Source organism: Sprattus sprattus, assembly GCF_963457725.1.
Source record: "Sprattus sprattus genome assembly, chromosome: 7".
NCBI lineage: Eukaryota > Metazoa > Chordata > Actinopteri > Clupeiformes > Clupeidae > Sprattus > Sprattus sprattus.
Genome location: NC_137926.1, coordinates 17,884,678 through 17,889,677, shown reverse-complemented (window position 1 = coordinate 17,889,677; position 5,000 = coordinate 17,884,678). Strand labels below are relative to the sequence as shown.

The 5,000-nt window shown below is 44.4% G+C and overlaps 1 long non-coding RNA gene across 1 annotated transcript in view; it reads right to left on the bottom strand.

The window, feature by feature from the left end:
* Positions 1-242: 242 nt before the first annotated feature.
* The window catches only part of LOC308367849, a 60,146-nt gene continuing 55,388 nt past the window's right edge, over positions 243-5,000 (bottom strand). Inside the window, exon 3 of the long non-coding RNA XR_013968720.1 lies at positions 243-329. This is a non-coding gene — a long non-coding RNA (uncharacterized lncRNA). The remainder of the gene's footprint in view (positions 330-5,000) is intronic.

The following is a 5,000-nucleotide window of genomic DNA, read 5'->3' as shown; positions in this document are numbered from 1 at the left end:
AGCCTTTTTCACTGCTGCTGGATAGTTTATGTTAACGTTTACATCATAGTAATGATTTACACACTAAGTTTATAAAACACTTTCAAGACAGCAATGTTATGGGGATTTATTCAGGAGGAAGCAATGATCTCAGTGAAACTTTAATCCAAGTGTCTCCACACACTCATTCCAAATGATAATCACAGCGGGCTTTGTTCTCTAGATGGATGCTGAACAGCGTGGTGTCGTTTGGGTGGTCTTACCTCTGACTGGGAGAAGATGATGTTTGCTGGGTGTGTGTTAGTGCGTCTGTCCCCTCCTCAGTCACAAGCAGCGGGGAAGCCAAGGGTCTAAGGGGAGAAACACCCACACACCCACACACCCACACACACACACACACACACACACACACACAGATGTCTATGAATAATAATCCCATTTACTGTGAGGAAGCACTGCAGTGAAATACAACACTAGTATAAAACCTGCCCAATTCACTCACCAGGCCAGGCCACAGATACATAAACTTCGTCTAACAGAACTGCCTCAGACAATGTAATGATTGGGCACACAGCTGTGCGTACACACACACACACACACACACACACACACACACACACACACACACACACACACACACACACACACAGTCACACAAACACATAAACGTGCAGACATATATATGAGTCTACCCTTGGGTCAACCAATAGACAATGGGATTCATAGACCACACATTGGCAGGGCCATATAACATCACATGTGGAATACATAGATAACGCTCACACACTTTCATTCACACACCCATATACACCAAATGTACTCAGTTTCCATGGAGAGTATACAAAGTCTAAAGGGCCAGCCCAGGCAGTGTTGAATGAATTATAGCTGTGCTTTAACGGACATGGACAAGGTGAGCTTGAGTCGGAGGGGGTATGCTAGTATGGTGTGCGGTTCTGTGAGTGTACCTGCAAGAAAATGTGTGTGTGTATGTGTATGTGTGTGTGTTACGTGTGTGTTACGTGTGAGCGCACAGTTATGTGTGAGGCTGTGCTGTTCTATGCTAGCTTAGCATTGTTTTGAGTTATGAGGGAAGCTGTCCTCTCATTTATGCGAGTGTGTGTCTGTGAGTCTCTGTGTGTGTGTGTGTGTGTGGGTGTGTGTTTGTGTGCACTTGCTCACACGTGCATTGGGACAAAGTAGTGTGTGTGTGTACGTGTGCAGTGCTATGCTCTCTTGGTCATTGTGAGTTACGAGGGCAGCTATCCTCCCTCATTCATTTCCAATTCTGAGTGAGTGGAATGACATCCATATCTCACACACACACACACACACACACACACACACACACACACACACACACACACACACACACACACACACACACACACACACACACACACACACACACACACACACACACACACACACACACACACACAAAACGATCAACCCCCACACACACCCACCACACGCTCACCCACCCACATCCCCCCTCATCATTTCCCCTTGTGCGTTCCACTGGGAGCAATCCTAAAGTCCAAGCCATAAGTCAGCCTGAGTTATCATGGCCACGAGCAAAGCCATCCCCTAGAACCTCTGTACTGTTCCTCCCTGCGGTACACAGCATACACACCCTCTATGGGTGTAGATTTGTTCTGTCTTTTTCATAATAAAGAGAATATACCTGTAAAATGCAGAAAAGTCACCTTTGTCAATAAATCGTCTGTAAAGGTAGTCAAATAAATAAAAAGAGTCCACTGTTTTGTAACACGATTGTACAATTGTTTAACAGTTTTGAGTGTTTGAAGAAGGGCTGTTTACCTTGCCAGCCATATATTTTGACTATCTAGCTACCTAGAGTACCTACATGACAACCACTTACATGACTACTAATTACACTGTTTTATAAAATGCTTTAAATAACAGCTATTGGTCAATGTATGTATATGCATTATTTTTGGTTAACCGTAGATACAGCTGACACTTGTGGTGCTTTTGAAGTTCCCAGACTAAGGTGTCCATTTGAATGCATGTTGTAACCCGTCATGTGTCTCCTCTACGCAATGCTTTGAGTGAGGCAGTTCATTGAAGAAAAGTCACTGTTTTAAGAAGCTTATCGGAAGAGGCTTTTTTAAACTGCTCACTTTGATGTGCATATGACCAAATTCTTTACAAAAAAGATTTCCTCTGCTCGAGAGTGGTGACATTAACACTAGGAAGCCTCTTCAAAAAGACCTTGTCATCTACATCAATGAAGAACCAAACTCTTCCATGCCTGAAAGGCCAAACCTTTCTTCTAGGAAGAAAGACTGATCAAATATATGATAACAAAATATATTGTGCGAAAAAGGAAATCCTTTCTGACACAGTAGCTTTTGGAATATTAGGGAATATAAACATGATTGGGATAAACAATGTAGATGATCATGAAGTCATTTTTTTGTACTATGTACACATACAACAAAGAGAAAAACCCAAAGCGTGTAGATACAAAGGCGCACACACACTCCAACACCGTTGCTTGATAGCTGCCCTTGTAAGAAAAAGTTATTGTGCTGAACTCTTGACACTTATGTCGTAATAGCTCCACTCCATCCGCCATGAAAGGTTGTCAGGGACAATGATGCCAAGGATGATGACTCTACAATCTGCCACTCCACACAGACCCATACAAAAGCTCTCACACATACGCGCACACAAACACATACACACAAGGACGCCGACCTCACAATCTTCCACTGCAATCTTAAAAGTTAAAAGCCCAATCTTGTTAAGGGATTCGGTGTGAAGGAATGGCAAAGGGGAAGCTGTGTGTGTGTGTGTGTGTGTGTGTGTGTGTGTGTGTGTGTGTGTGTGTGTGTTAATGTTCAGAGCGGTCTCCCACTAATGACCATGTGTCGTGAGAGATGTCAGCACTGTTTCAACTAACCTGAGGAATGACTTCTCCACGGGTCCAGTCACCTCTGAGGTTCCTGTGTCTCTACCTTTCCCTACATTTCTGACAATTGCCATTCCACATGCTTGTCAGCATGTCCTTAACACGCTGTTGAAAGTTAATTTAAAATATTTAGGCTCTTTGTTTAGAAAACAGAATAAAACAATCTACATCACTGTGCATGTGGTTTGCGTGTGTCTGGCGTGCTTGCATGCGTGCGTGCGTGTGTGTGTGTGTGAGTGTGTGTGTGTGTGTTGGTGTATCTGTGTGTCTGTGTGTGATTGACAAACGGAAGTTGTGACATTCAAGTGTACAGTACATACTATACCATGTGTTTGCGTATGCGAATGCATGTGTATGCATGTGTGTATATACAAGGATACAGGTATGCATGTGCATGTGTGAAAGTGTGTGTTTATGTGCGCATGTGTGTGGGTTTGCGTGTGTGTATGTGTGCGTGTGTGTATGCGCGTTTGTGTATATGCGTGCCTGTGTGTGCGCATGTGTGCATGTGTGAGTGTGTGTGTGTGTGTGTGTGTGTGTGTGTGTGTGTGTGTGTGTGCGCATGCATGCGTGTGTGTGTACGGGTCGCCTCTGTATGCCCCTCATTCGGCACTCGCTGACATACTCTGCTATAAACAGCCCAGCACTGCCGAGGGGCTCCAGACACCATCACTCACCCTTTGTCTGACCCCTTAGCCATGAATATGTGTGTGTGTCTGTGTGTGTGTTGGTGTGTGTGTGTCGGTGTGTGTGTGTGTGTGTGTGTGTGTGTGTGTGTGTGTGTGTGTGTGTGTGTGTGTGTGTGTGTGTGTATGTGTGCTTGTGTGTGTGCTTGTGTGTGTATTAGTCTCAGAGCAATAACCTCCTAATGGCCGTCTGTCATGAGAGATGTGCGACATGTGGTTTATCATGCCACAAGTCAAAGCATGAGAGTTAGGGGGGAGAGAGAGAGAGAGAGAGAGAGAGAGAGAGAGAAAGAGAGGAAAGGAGGAAGAGATGGGCAGGCAGTTTAACCCACACCAATCACTGTATGAAGGTGACAAGCAGTCACCCTGTAAAAGGGCAAAGGAATGAGATAGAGTGATAGACAGACTCCAGTGGAAAAAAAGAGGATGAAGGGTAGGGCAGAGACAAAGAGAGAGAGAAAGAAATGGAGAACACAAAACAAGGGAGAGAGAGAAAGTTAGACAGAGAAAAGTAACTTTTATACAGCTTGTTCAGGGCAGGAATGTTGCAACGTTATTCCAACTCGGCGTTCTGTATAAAATGTACGACCCCAGAATGGGGTTCTTTGTTGTTGGCAGCGGAGGTAGTCGCAGAGCCAAATCGACGCCGGTGTGAAAGCGAGAGCCAGCATTGCGGGATAGCAAGACTACTGTGTTGTCAGAACACACGAATCAGACATGACAAGCATTATTATGTTGTACATTATGCACACCAACTTGAGTCTGAAAATTGCTTGTAAGAGCCCGCCAACATCAGTCATTGCTTTGAAAGTAACAGGTAGGATACATTATGGCACATTCAAGACAACTCGGAATACACAACGTCCAACATAATATTTGATGTGCCTTGCTGAAGCCGGGGATATTTTTTTTTTCTCGTAGTGGGAGCTTCAACTTCAAGTGTTTTCCAAGTGAGTAGTATCAGAGTTCTGAGTTGTGTCAAACGCAGCATTGTAGGTAAAGCTCGACACTATGTTATTCGCCACGCTTCTGAAACCAGAACTGCGGCATGCTGTCTGAAAACACACACCGGGGCAGCATTATGCCGGCTTGGGCATAAGGAGAACAGGCATAATGAGGGGTGTTCTTGACGGCAATATAGCGGGATCTCTGTTTACAAGGGGCTAGAGAGACAAAGAGATGAAGAAAGAGAATTATAATGTACAGCAAAATACAAGTGATTCTTCGAAAGAGGTTTGGCAGCAAAAAGTGGATAGAACACAGACATAAGATCTGTGTGAGAGAAACAGGATGGCTTGCAGATATTTACAGCAAGTCTGAATTTCCAGACAAGATTGATTCAGGGACTGGAATACTTTCCTTTGTCTGCTGCAGGGTTTGGAGTGTGTGTGTGTGTG